This window comes from Mus musculus, chromosome 11 (assembly GCF_000001635.26).
Source record: "Mus musculus strain C57BL/6J chromosome 11, GRCm38.p6 C57BL/6J".
NCBI classification, from domain to species: Eukaryota; Metazoa; Chordata; class Mammalia; order Rodentia; family Muridae; genus Mus; species Mus musculus.
In genome coordinates, this window is record NC_000077.6 from 30957000 (window position 1) to 30975726 (window position 18727).

Sequence of the window (18727 nt, forward strand, 5' to 3'; positions counted from 1 at the left end):
ACACATGCATACAGGTGAAGGAACTGAACAAAACCATCCAGGATATAAAATGGAACTAGAAACAATAAAGAAATTACAAAGGTAGACAAATCTGGAGATAGAAATCCTAGGAAAGAAATCAGGAGCCATAGATGCAAGCATCAACAACAGAGTACAAGAAATGGAAGAGAGAATCTCAGGTGCAGAAGATTCCATAGAAAACATGGACACAGCAATCAAAGAAAATGCAAAATGCAAAGAGATCTTAACTCAAAAAATCCAGGAAATCCAGGACACAATGAAAAGATCAAACCTAAGGATAATAGGTATAGATGAGAATTAAGATTTTCAAATTAAAGGGCCAGTAAATATCTTCAACAAAATTATAGAGGAAAACTTCCCTAACATAAAGAAAAAGATGCTCATGAACATACAAGAAGTCTACAGAACTCCAAATAGTTTGTACCAGAAAAGAAATCCCTCCTGACACATAATAATCAAAACACTAAATGTACTCAACAAAGATAGAATATTAAAAGCAGTATGGGAAAAAGGTCAAGTAACATATAAAGGCAGACCTATTAGAATTACACCAGACTTCTCCCCAGAGACTATGAAAGCCAGAAGATCCTGGACAGATGTATACAGACCCAGAGAGAACACAAATGCCAGCCCTGGCTACTATACCCAATTGAGAGAATTACTGTAGATGGAGAAACCAAAGTATTCCATGACCAAACCAAGTTTGCACACTATCTTTCCACAAATCCAGCTCTTCAAAGGATAATAAAGGGAAAATTCCAACACAAGGAGGAAAACTACACCCTAGAAAAAGCATGAAACCTAAAAGAAGATAGCCACATGAACAGAATCCCAACACTTACAACAAAAATAACAGCAACAATGAATTTTCCTTAATATCTCTTAATAGTAATGGACTCAATTCCCTAATAAAAAGGCATAGACTAACAGACTGGCTACAAAAACAGGAACCCAAATTTTGCTGCATACAGGAAACCCACCTCAGGGACAAAGAGAGACACTACCTCAAAGTAAAAGGCTGGAAAACAATTTTCCAAGTAAACGGTCCAAAGAAACAAGATAGAGTAGCCATTCTAATACCAAATAAAATCGACTTCCAACCCAAAGTTATCAAATAAGAGAAGGAGGGGTACTTCATACTCATCGAAGGTAAAATCTTCCAAGAGGAACTCTCAATTCTGAATATTTATGCTCCAAATGCAAGGGCATCCACATTCATTAAAGAAACTTTAGTAAAGTTCAAAGCACACATTGCACCACACACAGTAATAGTGGGAGACTTTAACACCCCACTCTCATCAATGGACAGATCCTGGAAACAGAAACTAAACAAAGACAAAGTGAAACTAACAGAAGTTATGAAACAAATGGATTTAACAGATATCTATAGAACATTTTATCCTAAAACAAAAGGATAGACCTTCTTCTCAGCACCTCATGGAACATTCTCCAAAATTGACCATATAAACAGTCACAAAACAGGCCTCAGCAGATACAAGAAGATTGAAAGAATCACATGCATCCTATCAGATGACCACGGACTAAGGCTGATCTTTAATAACAATATAAATAATAGAAAGCCAACATTGATGTGGAAGCTGAACAACACTCTACTCAATTATAACTTGGTCAAGGAAGAAATAAAGAAATTAAAGACTTTTTAGAGTTTAATGAAAATGAAGCCACAACATACCCAAACTTATGGAACACAATGAATGCATTCCTAAGAGGAAACTCATAGCTTTGACTGTCCCCAAAAGAAAATGGAGAGAGCACACATTAGCAGCTTAACAGCACACCTGAGAGCTCTAGAACAAAAGGAAGCAAATTCTCCCAAGAGGAGTACACCGCAGGAAATAATCAAACTCAGGGCTGAAATCAACCAAGTAGAAACAAAAACAGCTATACAAAGAATCAACCAAACCAGGAGCTGTTTTTTTTAGAAAATCAACAAGATAGATAAACCATTAGCCAGATTAACTAGAGGGCATAGGGGCAGTATCTCAACACAACTGGAAAACCTGGATGAAATGGACAATTTTCTAGACAGATACCAGGTACCAAAATTAAATTAGGATCAGATTAACGATATAAAAAGTCACATATCCTCTAAAAAAAAAAAAAGAAACAGTCATTAATAGTCTCCCAACCAACCAACCAACCAACCAACCAAACAAACAAACAAACAAAAAAAAAGCCCAAGACCTGATGGGTTTAGTGCAGAGTTCTATCAGACCTTCAAAAAGGACTCAATTCCAATACTCCTCAAACTATTCCACAAAATAGAGACAGAAGGTACTCTACCAAATTCATTCTATGAAGCCACAATTACTCTAATACCAAACCACACAAAGACCCAACCAAAAAAAAAGAAAAAAAGAAAAAAGAAAAAGAATTTCAGACCAGTTTCCTTCAAGAATATGGATGCAAAAATACTCAATAAAATTCTCACAAACTGAATCCATGAACACATCAAAACAATCATCCATTATGATCAGGTAGGCTTCATCCCAGGGATGCAGGGATCGTTCAATATACAGAAATTCATCAACATAATCCACTGTATAAACAAAATCAAAGACAAAAACCACATGATCATCTAACTAGATGCTAAGAAAGCACTTTACAAAATCTAACACCCGTTCATGATAAAAGTCTTGGAAAGATTAGAAATTCAAGGTTCATACCTAAACATAATAAAAGCAATATACAGCAAACCAGTAGCCAACAGCAAAATAAATGGAAAGAAACTTGAAGCAATCCCACTAAAATCATGGAGTAGACAAGGCTGCCCACTCTCTCCCTACCTATTCAATATTGTATTTGAAGTCCTAGCCAAAGCAATTAGAAAACAAAAGAAGATCAAAGGAATACAAATTGGAAAGGAAGAAGTCAAATTATCACTCTTTGCAGATGATATGGTAGTATATATCAGTGACCCCAAAAATTCCACCAGAGAACTCCTAAATCTGATAAACAACTCAGCAAAGTAGCTGGATATAAAATTAACTGAAACAAATCAGTGGCCTTTCTCTACACAAAGGATAAACAGGCTGAAAAAGAAATTAGGGAAACAACATATTTCACAGTAGTCACAAATAATATAAAATACTTTGGTGTGACTCTTATCAAAGCAAGTGAAAGATCTATGTGATAAGAGCTTCAAGTCTCTGAAGAAAAATTGAAGAAGATCTCAGAAGATGGAAAGATCTCCCATGCTCATGGATTGGCAGGATTAATATAGTAAAAATGGCTATCTTGCTGAAAGCTATCTACCTATTCATTGCAATCCCCATCAAAATTTCAACTCAACTCTTCATCTGGAATAACAAAAAACCCAGGATAGGAAAAACTATTCTCAACAATAAAAGAACTTCTGGTGAAATCACCATCCTTGACCTCCAGCTGTACTACAGAGCAGTTGTGATAAAACCTGCATGGTACTGGTACAAAGACAGACAGGTAGATCAGTGGAATAGAACTGAATACACAGAAGTGACCTCAACACCTATGGTCACTTGATCTTTGACAAAGGAGCTAAAACAATCCAGGGAAAAAAAGACAGCATCTTCAACAAATGGTGCTGGCTCAACTGATAGTCAGCATGTAGAAGAATGTAAATTGATCCATTCCTATCTCCTTGTACAAAGCTCAAGTCTAAGTGGGTCAAGGAACTCCACATAAAACCAGAGACACTGAAACTTATAGAGGAGACAGTAGGGAAGAGCCTCAAAGATATGGGCACAGGGGAAAAATTCCTGAAGAGAACACCAATGGCTTGTGCTGTAAGATCAAGAATTGACATAGGGGACCTTATAAAATTGCAAAGCTTCTGTAAGGCAAAGGACACTGTCAATAAGACAAAAACAACAGATTGGGAAAAGATTTTACCAATCCTAAATCTGATAAAGTGCTAATATCCAATATATACAAAGAACTCAAGAAGTTAGACCCCAGGAAACCAAGTAACCCTATTAAAAATGGGGTACAGAGTTAAACAAAGAATTCTCAACTGAGGAATACCGAATGGCTGAGACTCACCTTAAAAATGTTCAACATCTTTAATCATTAGAGAAATGCAAATCAAAATAACCCTGAGACCCCACCTCACAACAGTCAGAATGACTAACTTCAAAAACTCAGGTGACTGCAGATGCTGGTTAGGATTTGGAGAAAGAGGAACACTCCTCCATTGGTGGTGGCATTGCAAGCTGGTACAGCTACTCTGGAAATCAGTTTCGTGGTTCCTCAGAAAATTGACATAGTACTACCTGAGGATCTAGCTATACCACTCCTGGGTATATACCCAGAAGATGCTCCAACTTGTAATAAGGACAGATGCTCCACTATGTTCATAGCACAGCCTTACTTATAATAGCCAGAAGCTGGAAAGAACCCAGATGTTCCTCAACAGAGTAATGTATACAGAAAATGTGGTACATGTTCACAATGGAGTACTACTCAGTTATTAAAAACAATGGGTTCATGAAATTCTTAGACAAATGTATGGATCTGGAGGATATCACCCTAAGTGAGGTAACCCAATCAGATAAGAATGCACATTGTATGCACTCACTGATAAGTGGATATTAGCCCAGAAGCTCAAAATACCCAAGATACAATTTGCAAAACACATGAAACTCAAGAAGATAGAAGAACAACGTGTGGACACTTCAATCCTTCTGTAGTGGTTATTCTTGGTTGTCAACTTGACTATATCTGGAATGAACTACATTCAAGAATTGGAAGGCTCACCCGTGATCCTAATCTGGAGGCTGGGAGATAGACGTTTCTGACCTGGATCTTGGTATAGAGATCTTGAGGCATAGTGGCTATGAATTCCAGAAGATTAATTCAGGGAGATCTCTGAGCTCAAGGTTATCTGGGATTAAAGGTGTGGTGGCACACACCTTTCATCTGGGCTACACCTTCTGCTGGAGACTTACATAAAGACATTGGACAAAGGAAGACTCTCTCTCTCTCTCTCTCTCTCTCTCTCTCTCTCTCTCTCTCTCTCTCTGTCTTTCTGTCTCTCTCTTCTTTGCCTGCTTACTGTGTGGGACTGAGCAACTGCTAGATCCTTGGACTTCCATTCACAGCTGCTGCTGACTATTTACCATTGTTGGGAGTTAGACTGCAGACCAATCACCAATTTTCTTTACTATATAGAAACTACCCATAAGTTATGTGACTCTAGAGAACCCTGACTAATACACCTTCTTAGAAGGGGGAGCAAAATACCCATGGAAGGAGTTATAGGGACAACGTTCAGAGCAGGGACTAATGGAATGACCATCTAGAGACTGCCCCACCTGGGGATCCATCCCATAAACAACCACCAAACCCAGACATTATTGCAGATGTCAACAAGAGCTAGCTAACAGGAGTCTGATAAAGCTGTCTCCTGATAGGCTTTGCCAGTGCTTGACAAATTCAAAAGTGAATGCTCACAGCCATCTATTGGATGAAGCATAGCGTCCCCAATGAAGGAGCTTGAGAAAGTACCTAAGGAGCTGAAGGGGTTTGCAGCCCCTTAGGAGGAACAACAATATGAACTAACCAGTAACCCCAGAGCTCCCTAGGACTAAATCACCATTCAAAGAAAACACGTGGCGGGACTCATGGCTCTAGCTGCATATGTAGCAGAGAATGGCCTAGTTGGTCATCAGTGGGAGGAGAGACCCTTGGTCCTGTGAAAGTTCTATGCCTCAGTATAGGGTAATGCCAGGGCCAGGAAATGGGAGTGGGTGGGTTGGGGAAAACGGGGAGGGGTGGAGGGGATAGGGAATTTTCGGAGGGGAAACAGGAAAGGGAACAATATTTGAAATGTAAATAAAGTATCTAATAAAAAATTTTAAAAAATACTTCCACTGCATTAAGAAGTCTAATCCTTATGAATCAGGTTCTGTAGATTTTATAGTAAATAGATGTTGTGATGAAGTTAAAAAGAAGGAACTGAAGAACTCCAGACTTGGACAGAAAAGGTGTCCCAGGGGAGGTGACACTAGAACTGGAACGTAAAGTGTTTACAGGATTTCATTAGACAGTAGGGAGAGTGTGTTCAATTTTTAGATGGTCCATTAGTGCTTTTTGGTGTGGTCAGAGGAAAAGGTGAGGTAGAGTCAGCAACAGGAGATTGGGACTATTAAGGAATAGAGAGTTGGTTCAGAGAACATAGCATAATGTCAAAGAAGGGTCAGACCTTTTTGAAAATATGTCAGTACTTCTTTGGTTTGAAACTGTATGTAACTTGGCTGTCCTTGCATTAAAGATCTTTACTTACGTATATGGATATTTTGCCTCCATGTGTGTCTGTGTACCACATGGGTGCAGTGCCCATAGAGGACAGAAGAGGGTATTGGATCCTTTGGAATTGGAGTTATAGAGGATTGTTAGCCTTCATGTCTGGGATCAAACTTGGTTCCTCTGAAAGGCCAGCTAGTAGTTTCAACGTTTGAGCCATTTTTCCATTTCCTTGGCCTTCAATTTATAATCCCAGGCCTCTCACATGCTGGGGAGGTCAGAACTCTTTGAGGTGGTAGGCTTTGCATTGAAATCATTTGAGGGTGTGTCTGTTTTTCAAGCATACAAAGCAAATAGAGGTGACCAAATGGATTAAATATTTGAATGACCAGAAAAAAAAAAAAAAGGAAAACTTAGAGGTGTAATTAAATAATTGGTGTTTAAGGTGTTGCATAGTTGTCCCTGCTTCAGACTCTGAGATCATAGTGATTGAATATGCTGTCAGTGGAGCTTAGGTTCAAGTAAGGAGAAATGTAAGTAAAACAATTACTAAATGCTGCAAAGCAACTAGGTTTATGTGAAAGAGAATGCCACTGGTGTGTATGGCGTTTCGTAAGTGGTCACATACCTAAGCAGGTAGACTCCTACCTAAGTAGGTAGGTGCCTGGGGGGAAGTGGCACTTCTGATTTGCCTGGAATGGTGAAAAGAGGAGAACTACATAGAAATATCCAGGCAGAAGCCTGAGGCAGGAATGAGGTTGGCCTGCATGGTGGTTTGAATATACTTGGCCTATGGGAAGTGGTACCATTAGGAGGTGTGGCCTTGTTGGAAAGTGAGGCACTGTGAGGGTGGGCTTTGAGGGCTCCTAAGGCTTAAGCTCTACCCAGTTTGGAACAGAGAGCCTCCTCCTGGCTGTCTGTGGAATGAAGTTCCTGGCTACCTTCAGATTAAGATGTGAAGTTCTAAGTTCTTCCTCCAGCACCATGTCTGCTTGCATGCTGCCATCCTTCCCTCCATGGTGATAATGGACTGAACCTCTGAAACTGTAGACCAGACCCAATGAAATGCTTTTCTTTATAAGAGTTGCCTTAGTCATGGTATCTCTTCACAGCAATGAAACTGTAACTAAGACAGCTTGTTTGAAGGACAGAGAGGCCAGTATAACTGGTGTACAAGAAGACTGTGTCAAGAAATGACATTGGAGAGGTAGGAAGAGGTCACTTGAACACAGCCTTGTAGGCAGGACAGTGACAAGGCCTGATGTACACTTCAGAAGACCATTAGGGTTGCCATATGGAAAAGTGATTTGGGGGACTGTTGTGTGTTGAATATATAGATGTTGCTAGAATGTAGATATTTTCTAATCTTCAGAACCCAAATATAAACTGCTTGGAAATAAAATATTTATAGCTGTAATTCAACTTAAGATGAGGTCAAAATGAATTAGGATGGGTCTTAATCCAATGACTAAAATCTTTTTAAGAAGACTGAAATTTGAACTTAGACACACAGGGAAAATGTCATGTAAAGGAAGCGGAAGTTTGAGCAGTCTATCTACAAAAGCTGGGAGCATAGCAATTAATAGAGGAGAGGTTTAATCAGACATACTTTTTATTTATATGTACGCAATAACAATTTCTGTTCTAAAGTTGTATTATTATTGTATATATGCATGTGTGTGTGGGGTACGGGTGCATGTCACAGGAAGGGCCACCTATTGAACGTCTGGTGAGACATTGTTAAGAGTCTGTGTAAGATGGTAAGTGAGCACTATATGTGCCAGCACAGAATGGTATTATAGGTAAAGATGGAGCTGACTTGCGCTGGCTAGTTTTATATCTAATTGACACAAGTTAGACACCTTTTAGAAGATGGAACCTCAATTGAGAACATGTCCCACCCGATTGTCCAGAGGGCAAGCCTTTGGTGCATTTCCTTGGTTGATGACTTATGTGGGAGGGACCATCTTACTGCCCTAGGTGTGATAATATGAGCAAGTGATGAGGAGCAGACCAGTAAGAAGTCACTTCTGCTGTGTCTGCTCCCATTCTTACCTTTAGGTTTCTGATCTGAGTTCCTGCCTCTATTACTTCTGCTCCAATTTCTGTCCTGGCTTCTCTCAGTGATGGACTTAAAAACTGTGAGCTAAAATAAATTCTTTCCTTCCAAAGTTGCTTTTGGTCATGGTGCGTCATCACATTAATAGAAACACCAACTAAGACATGACTGGATTGGATAGAAATCAAGGACTTGCAAAATGATATTAATGAAAGCAATATGCTCTTGTGTTTTGGAGAGGTTAGAACAAGTTGTTCTCAACCTTGATACTATTGGTAGTTTGGCTGGAACAATACTTTGTGTGGAGTGTTTTCTGTATGTTTGCTATCCTTGCCTTGGGTTTACCAGATGCCAGTAACAGTTGCTGACTTTTCCATACCCCAGTTTGTGACACTGAATAATACCCACAGACGTTTTCAAATGTCCTCTGCAGACAAAATACGCTGTGGTTTTAAATAAGACACATGTTTAGCTATTGACTTACTGACTGGAAAAATGTTCAGGAATGTATGGATAACTTTATCACTCCAAGAATTTGGTAGGAAATGTGTCCTTCCTATGTTTTAATGGCAATATTCTATCTGTAATGATATCTTATTTTACCTTGAACTGATGTCATCATGTCATATTAGTCCTTCTCTGTCATTTGCTTCTCTTACTGCTGATATCTAATACCCAACAGAAGCAGCTCACAAAAGGAAACATTTATTTTGGTTCCTAGTTCAGAAAGTATAGTCCATCTTTGCAGGGAAATCATGGCAATTGAGGCAGAGTTCTCTCCTCAGCCAGCAGCTGGACCTTGATATGCAGCTTGGTCATATGCCTGGGGATCAAGAATTAGGGGGCTCTTGAGGGAAGCACATCTGGACTGTTGCCCTCAGGTACCACCTCTACTTCTCACCAGTTGTGTTTCTTCTCCAAAGATTCTCAATGTGCTCTGTCCCCACCCCCAAAAAACTCCCGGCCCCCAAAGAACTACTAGCTGGGACAAACTACTAAGCAATGAAGGCCCATGGGGGACATATATCTGTCATTCAAAACATATGGCTGAAGAGGATTTTGGATGTAAATATGTAGAGGATTGTCCTGAATCTGCATTTATCCCATGTTGTAGCCTAGGAATTATTTTGGGACCCCCCCCACACACACACCAAAAGTCATATTACTTTATTTTGTCTTTTCTAGACTTCTCGCCAGAATGGTATAAGGACAAATAACCTAAATTTTCATTTAACTTTCTGTTTCTTGGGTCTAGATAAAATCCCATTTGTTTTACAGATTTCATTTCTCTGTAAAGGGAATTAGCTGTAACGAAGCAGCTCTTAATGAGTCCAGTGACAGTAAGTTGTACGTTTATTCATCAAACAGCCTGTTGGGAGGCATTGTTGTAGGTGTGTATGTAATAAGGCTATTATAAAATTGATTAGATTAAGATCAAGAGGTATGTCAGTGCTGGGATTTTACGCATGAATTTCCAGAGTTTGCTGAGAATAAATTTTAAATTTCTCATAACGAGGTCTTTTTGATTTGCATTTCCCTGATGACTAAGGATTTTGAACATCTCTTTAAGAGCTTCTGAGTAATTAGAGATTCCTTTGTTGAGAATTTTTGTTTTAGCTCTGTACCCCATTTTAAATTGGGTTATTCAGTTTTTTGGAGTCTAACTTCTTGAGTTTGTTATATATTTTGCATATTAGCCTTCTATCAGATGTAGGGTTATTGACGATCTTTTCATAATCTGTAGGTTGCCATTTTGTCCTATTGATTACAGAAGCTTTTCAGTTTCTAGAGATCCCATTTCTCAATTATTGTTCTTAAAACCTGAGCCATTGGTGTTCTGTTTAGGAAGTTTTCCCATGTGCCAATGTATTTGAGGCTCTTTCCCACTTTCCCTTCTATTAGATTCAGTGCATCTGGCTTTATGTTGAGGTTCTTGATCCATTGTGATAAATATGGATCAATTTGCATTCTTCTACATGCAGACCATCTGTTAGACTAACACCATTTGTTGAAGATGCTTTCTTTTTCCACTGTATGTTTTGGGCTTTTTGTCAGAGATGAATTATCTGTAGTTGTGTGGTTTTATTTCTTGATCTTTGATTCTATTCCACTGTTTGTACTGTCTCTGTATGAATAGCATGTGATTTTATTACTATTGCTCTGTAGTACAGCTTGACGTCAGGATGGTGATTCCCTCAGAAGTTTTTTATTGTTCAAAATTGTTTTGGCTATCTTGGGTTTGTGTTTTTCCATATGAAGTTGAGAATTTCTCTTTTCCATGTCTGTGAAGAATTGTGTTGGGATTTTGTTGTGAATTGCATTGACTCTGTTGATTGCCTTTTCACTATGTTACTCCTACTGATTCATGAGCATGGGAGATCTTTCCATCTTTTTAGGTCTTTTTTTTTTTTTTTTTTTTTTTTTTTTGGTGGAGGGGCTTGAAGTTCTTGCCATACAGCTTTTTTACTTGGTTGGTTAGAGGTACATTACGATATTTTATATATTATTTGTGGTTATTTCAAATGGTGTCGTTTCCCTAATTTCTTTGTCAGCCCACTTATCATTTGTATAAAGGAAAGCTGCTGATTTGTTTGAGTTACTTTTATAGACAGCCACTTTGCTGAAGTTGTTAATCAGCTATAGTAATCCTCTGGTAGAATTTTTGGGATCGCTTATGTATACTATCTTATCATCTGTAAATAGTGACGCCCTGACATCTTCCTTTCTGATTTCTGTCCCTTTGATCTCCTTTAGTCATTTTATTGCTCTAGGTAGAACTTCAAGTACTGTATTGGATAAGGTGAGAGTGTGCAGCCTTGTCTTATCCCTCATTTTAGTGGGTTTGTTTCAAGTTTCTCTACTTAGTTTGATCTTGGCTATTGGTTTGCTGTATGTTGCTTTGATTTTGTTTAGGTATGTGCCATGAATTCCTGATACCTCCAAGACTTTTAATACAAAGGGATGTAGAATTTTGTCAGAGGCCTTTTCAGCATCTAATGAGATGAACATATGACTCTTTTGTTTGAGTTTGTTTATATATTAAATTACATTGATGGATTTTCATATACTGAGTCATTCCTGTATCCCTTGGATGATGCATACTTGACCATGGTGAATGATGATTTTAATATGTTCTTGGATTTGCTTAGTGAAAATTTTATAGAGTATTCTTGAATTGATGTTCATAAGCACTATTGGTCTGAAGTTCTCCTTCCTTGTTAGGTGTTTGTGTGGTTTAGGTATCAGAGTAACTGTGGCCTCATAGAATGAATTAGGTAGTGTTCCTTCTGTTTCGATTTTGTGGAGTAGTTTGAGGAGTGTTGGTATTATTTCTTCTTTGAATGTCTGGTAGAATTTTGCACTAAAACCATCTAGCCCTGGGCTTTTTTTCGATGGGAGATTTTTATTGACTGCTTCAATTTCCTTAGGGGTTCTGGGAAAGTTTACCTGATCTTGATTTTATTTTGATATGTGATATCTGTGTAGAAAATCATCCATTTTTGTCTGGATTTTCTAGTTTTGTCAAGTATACTCCTTTGTAGTAAGATTTGATGATGTTTTTGAATTTTTCTTACTTTCTGTTGTTATCTTTCACTTTTCATTTCTGATTTTGTTAATTTGTATACTGTCTATATACTTTTTAGTTAAGTTTGCTAAGGGTTTATGTATCGTGTTGATTTTCTCAAAGAACCAGCTCTTGATTTTGCTGATTTTTTTTTTGTTTTGTATTGTTCTCTTTGTTTCCAGTTGATTCATTTCAGTCCTGAGTTTGGCTATTTCCTGCCATCTACTTCTCTTGGGTGTGTTTGCCTCTCTCTCTCTTTCTTTCTTTCTTTCTTTCTTTCTTTCTTTCTTTCTTTCTTTCTTTCTTTCTTTCTTTCTTTCCTTCCTTCCTTCCTTCCTTCCTTCCTTCCTTCCTTCCTTCCTTCCTTCCTTCCTTCCTTCCTTCCTTCCTTCCTTCCTTCCTTCCTTCCTTCCTTAGAGCTTTCAGGTGTGCTATTAAATTGCTAGTATAGGATTTCTCCAATTTCTTTAGGAAGGCACTTAGTGCTATGAATTTTTTTGTTTTAACAGTGCTTTCATTGTGTCCCATAAATTTGGGTATGCTGTACCTTCATTTTCATTGAATTCTACAAAGACTTTAATTTTTTTCTTTACTTCTTTCCAGACCAAGTTATCATTGAGTAGAGAATTGTTCAATTTCCACAAGTATGTGGGCTTTCTGTGTTTTTGTTGTTATTGAAGTCCAGCCTTAGTCTGTGGTGATCTGATAGAATGCAAGATATTATTTCAATCGTCTTGTATGTTGAGGCTTGCTTTGTGTCAAGTTATATGGTCAGTTTAGGAGAAGTTTCCATGAAGTACTGAGAAGAAGGTATGTTCTTTTTTGTGATGGTTTGTATATGCTTGGCTTAGGGAGTGGGACTATTTGGAAGGTGTGGCCTTGTTGGAGTAGGTGAGTCACTGTGAGTGTAGCCTTTAAGACCCTCATCCTAGCTGGATGAAAGCCAGTGTTCTCCTAGCTGCCTTCACATGAAGATGTAGTACTCTCAGCTCTTCCTGCACCATGCCTACCTGGACACCTGATAATGATAATGGACTGAACTTCTGGACTTGTAAGGCAGCCCCGATTCAATGTTTTTATAAGAGTTGCCTTAGTCATGGTATCTTTTTACAGCACATTGACTAAGGCACTTTTGTTTTGGGGTGAAATGTTCTGTAGATATCTGTTAAATCCCATTTGGTTAATAACTTCTTTTTTTTTAATATTTTTATTAGGTATTTTCCTCATTTACATTTCCAATGCTATCCCAAAAGTCCCCCATACCCTCCCCCCAGGTTAATAACTTCTATTGGTTTTACTTTGTCTCTATTTAGTTTCTGTTTCAATGACCTTTCTATTGGTGAACAGTCTCCCACTGTTATTGTGTGAGGTTCAATGTGTGTTATGAGCTTTAGTAAAGTTTCTTTTATGAATGTGGTTGCCCTTGCCTTTTGGGGCATAGATGTTTACAATTGAGACTTTTACCTTGGTGGATTTTTCCTTTGATGAGCATGAAGTGTCCTTCCCCATCTCTTTTGATTACTTTTGGTAGAAAGTTTATTTTATTTGATATTAGAATGACTACTCCAGCTTGTTTCCTGGAACTGTTTTCTTGGAAAACTTTTGTCCAGCTTGTTTCTCTGAGTGTCTGTCTTTGTTACTGAGATGTGTTTCTTGTATGCACTAGAATGATGGATCCTGTTTACATATCCAGTCTGTTAGCCTATGTCTTTTTATTGGAGAACTGAGTCCATTGATGTTGAGTGATATAATGGTTCATGCTTGTTAGTTCCTGTTATTTTGTGTTGGACATGGTATGTGATTCTCTTCTTTTGGGTTTCTTGTGTTTTCTTGGGTATAGTTATCCTCTATGAGTTGGAGCTTTCCCTCTCCCACTAAGGCCAGACAGGGCAGCCATGAAGACTGAGCTTCCTGTCTGCTACATATGTGTCAGAGAGTTCTTGTTCCATCTCATATATGTTCTTTGGTTGGTGGCTCAGATTTCTGAGAGCTCCCTGGGGTCCAGGTTTGTTGGCTCTGTTGATCTTCCTGTGGGATTCCCATCTGCTTCTAGGCCTTCAATCCTTCTCCCTGCTCTTCTATAAGTGTTACTGACCTTCATCTAATGTTTGGTTGTGGGTATCTGCTTCTGTTTCAGTTCACTTCTGAGCTGAGACTCTCAGAAGACAGTTATGCTAGTCTCTTGTCTGCAAGCATAACAGAAAATCATTAATAATATCAGAGATTGCTGCTTGCCCATGGGATGGGTTTCAAGTTGGACCTGTTATTGGTTGGCCTTTCTTTTGGTCTCTGCTCTATTCCTGCATTTCTTTTAGACAGGACAAATTTTGGGTGGAAAGTTTTGTGGGTGGGTTATCATCCCTATCCTTCCACTGGGAGTTCTGCCTGGCTACAGGAGGTAGCCTCTTCAGGTTCCATGTCCCTACTTAGGCAAGCTAAGCTCTTCAGCATTGATTCCTGGGAGCTTTCTCAATCCAGATCTCTGGGACTTCCTAATGATTCTCTCCTCCCCACCACCCCAGGTAGCTGCAGATTTCCATTCATTCTTCTAGCCCACTGAATCTCCCTCCTGTCTCTGCCCACACTTGATCCTGCCTCCCTATTCCCCACCTCCCTCCCCCAACTCCCACCCCGCCAATTCCCTTCCTCCCTCTGCCTCCTATCTCCTTCTAAGTGTGATTCAAGAGTCCTTGCTTGGGCCTACTTTAATGTCTTTGGGTCTCTGGGGGTGTATCATGGGTATTCTGTTCTTTATGGCTAATATACATTTATTTATTTATTATATTTATTTTTTATTAGATATTTTCCTTATATACATTTCAAATGCTATTCCGAAAGTTCCCTATACCCTCTCTCCGCCCTGCTCCCCTACCCATCCACTCCCACTTCTTGGCCCTGGCATTCCCCTGTACTGGGGCATATAAAGTTTGCAATACCAAGGGGCCTCTCTTCCCTGTGATGTGACTAGGCCATCTTCTGCTACAAATGCAGCTAGAAATATGAGCTCTAGGGGTACTGGTTAGTTCATATTTAATATCCATTTATGAGTGAGTTACATATCATGCATGTCCTTTTGTGTCTGTCTGGGTTAGGTCATTCAAGATGATCTTTCCTAGTTCAATCCATTTGCCTGAAAAATTCATGATGTCCTTGTTTTTAATAGTTGTATAGTATTCTATTGTGTAAACTTCTTATTTAATTTATGATTTGAATTTATGTTTGAACTTTTATAGAAAAAAAAAGGATACTTGAAGAAACCATGTGATGTAGTCCCCTAAGAAAGGTACGAAACCAACTAACCAACCAACCATCCAAACCCCAAGAATGATTCCATTGCATGGCATTATTACATCAGAGCTGGCGTAAAGAGCAAGATTAGGAGGAAGAAGGACAACAGAGTAGAATAATTTAGAAAATTAAAAGGGAACTTAGACCTTAAGAGAGCGGTACAACAGAATGCAGAGAGAGTGAGGGATAAAGAAGAAACTGTAGAGAGAGCAGGCCAAGCAGGCAGGCTTTTCCTAGCCATAGGACAGAACAGGTCTTTTTCTTAACAGCAAGGCAGGCTTAGTCTTACTAGAGAGGAGAAAGCTTTTTTCTATCTCGGTTATAATACATTTATCAATAAAAGGGTAAAAGCATTTTGGAACAAAACTTCCCTAACCTAAAGAGATGGCCATAAAGAAGTTTACAGGACTTAGAAGTTTACAGGACTTAGAAGTTTACAGAACAATAGATTGGACCAAAAAGAAAATCCTCCCATCGTATAATAATAAAAATACTAAATATACAGAACAAAGAAAGGATATTAAAAGCTGCAAGGAAAATAGGCCAAGTAACATATAAAGGTCTATTAGAATTATACCCAACTTTCAAGAGAGACTCTAAAGCCCAAAGGGCCTGGGCAGATGTTTTACAGTCTCTAAGAGACCATAGATGTCAACCCACACTACTATACTTAGCTATATACTTTCGATCACCATAGAAAACAAGTTATTCCATAACAAAACCAAATTTAAAGAATATCTACCCACAAATTCAGCCCTATATATTATACTAGAAGGAAACTCTAACCCAAGGAGGTTAACTACACACCGCAAAAAACCCCACAGGAAATAAATAATTTCATACCAGTAAACAAAAAGAAAGGAAGTGTGCACTTACTTGCATGCACCTTCCCCTACATACTACCACCACCAACATAAAAATAACAGGACTTAACAATCATTGATCTTTAGTATTGCTCAGTATCAGTGGACTCAATTCCCCAATATAAAGATACAGACTATCAAAATGGATGAGAAAGCAGGATCCACCATTCTAGTGCATACAAGAAACATAACTCAACATCAAACATACCTCAGAGTAAAGGTTTTTCAAGCAAAAGGTCCCAAGAAGCAAGCTGAAGTAGCCACTCTAATATCTAGTAAAGTATACTCTCGACCAAAATTAATCAAAAGAGATGGAGAAAGATACACTTCATACTAATCAAAGGAAAAAAAATCCAACAATATTAATGACTCAAATTCAGAATATCTGTGCCCCAAATGAAAGGACACCCACAGTTGTAAAAGAAACACTACTAAGACTAAGTCACACGTTGAACTCCACACATGAACAGTAGGAGACTAAACCCAGGATAACTAAAACAATCCTGTACAATAAAAGAACTTCTGGAGGTATCACCATCCCTGATTTCAAGCTGTACTAAGGAGCAATAGTAATAAAAACTCCATAGTATTAGCATGAAAATTGATGAGTTTTATCAATGGAATCAAATTGAAGACCCAGAAGAAAAGCCACACATTTATGGACACTTGATTTTTAACAAAGAAGCCAAAACCAAACCATAGAAAAAAAGAAAGCATCTTTAACAAATGGTGCTGGTCTAACTGGATGTCTGCATGAAGAAGAAGGTAAATAGATCCATAATCTAACACCCTGAGCAAAACTCAAATTCAAATGGATCAAAGACCTCAACATAAAACCATATATACTAAACCTGATAGAACAGAAAGTGGGGGATGTCCTTGAATTCATTGGCACAGGAGGAGACAACTTCCTGAACAGAACACCAACATCTCAGGCACTTAGAGTAGCAATTAATAAATGGGACCTCATGAAACTGAAAAGCTTCTGTAAGCCAAAGGACACTGTCAAAGGACAATATAGCAGCCTACAGATGGGAAATTATTTTCACCAACTCCACACCTGACAGGGCTGACTTCCAAAAATACATAAAGAACTCAAGAAACTAGACATCAAGAAACCAAATAACCCAATTAAAAAATGGGATAAAGATCTAAACAAAATTTTCAACACCTGCTCTTGAGAATGTGGAGTAAGGGGAACACTTCTTCAGTGCTGGTAGGAGTGCAAACCATTTTGGAAATCAATTTGATAGTTTCTCGGGGAATGGAATTACCTCAAAACGTAGCTATACCTGTAACTTTATTTTTCAAACCTTATTTTTAATGATGGTTCTTAAATGCTTTTTAACTTCCCTTGTAGTCCACCACCCAGCAGAGGTAGTGGAAAAGAAAGGATATGGGGGAAGTGTACCTGTTTAGAAAGGTTCTTTGGAGCAACTCTTGTATGTGTTGTCTGGAAATCAGCAGTTCAGTTCAGTTCACAGGTTAGCAGGCAATGACAGCTTGATCCACTCACAAATACCTCACAGAAATATCAGCAGTCCTGTTTGCAGAATCAAACAGGAATCAGCAGCTAGTGGTGACACAACCTAGCATAGACAGCAGGAGGCACCAAAAGGTGACACCAGGAGAAGTTCTTGGCTATGCCTTTTTCAGGGAAGGGAAAATCAGTGAAGATGTGAGACCCATAAGCATTGCACAGCTAACTGTACCAGCAAGCCAAGCTCTGTCTCTCACTCCACAAAGTCCTATTTATACCCTTCCAAACATCACGTGTCCTCTACGTATCTTGTCTCAGCATGTGCATCTAATCAGCCTGAGTCTGTGGAAATGGCAAGAATCTGTACTACACCACCAGATATATATATATATATATATATATATATATATATATATTTTGGTGTGTTTCTCTCTATGGAGTTCTGACAAATGCAGCTCAACTATACAATGTAAGGAGGGCCAATAAATGCATGTTGTTAGCAAAGAATCCTTCATCAAGTTTCCTTTCACGTGCTTGCTTTAGCAGAGCATCTCTCCTGTGTCTGCTTTAGTGCAATGTTCCTTCACAAGTTTCCTTAGCCTTTTACACTTGTGTCCACTGGAATGCATTGTTCTGTCATGTTTTGCCCCAGCAAAACACCACCCAACTGACTTTACAAAGAACCCTCAAGTTTCAAGTTTCCACTTCATATACCATTCCTGGACATATACCTAAAAGAAGTTCCACCCCCCCCCCCAATACACTTGCTTATCTATATTCAAAACAGCTTTATTCATAGAAGCCAGAAATTGGAAACAAACCTAGATGTCCCTCAACTGAAGGATGGATAAAGAAAAGGTGGCACATTTATACAATGGAGTATTACCCAGCTATTAAAAACAATGAAATTTGCAGGCAAATGGATGAATTTAGAAAAGGTCATCCTGAGTGAGGTAAGCCAGATCCAGAATAACAAACATGGTCTGTACTCACTTACAAGAGGGCCTAAGCAGGGATGCTTGAATCTCACTGAGAAGAGAAATAGATTAGAAATCTGGGGTAGATGGGATGGGACTAGGTGGGAGAGAGGATGGGGAATGAGAACAAGAGAGACAAATTTGGGAGAGGTCAGAGGGAGAGAGTACTGGGAGAGAGAACTGGATTGGGAGGGAAGCATCTCGCATGAGATAGGACAAGGGAAACTCTCA

General features: G+C 38.7%; 1 protein-coding gene across 3 annotated transcripts in view; it reads left to right on the top strand.

Annotated features, from left to right (window-relative positions):
• Asb3 (ankyrin repeat and SOCS box-containing 3) overlaps window positions 1–18727 on the top strand; it is a 148313-nt gene that overhangs the window by 2608 nt on the left and 126978 nt on the right. The gene's annotated exons all lie outside the window — the stretch shown is intronic.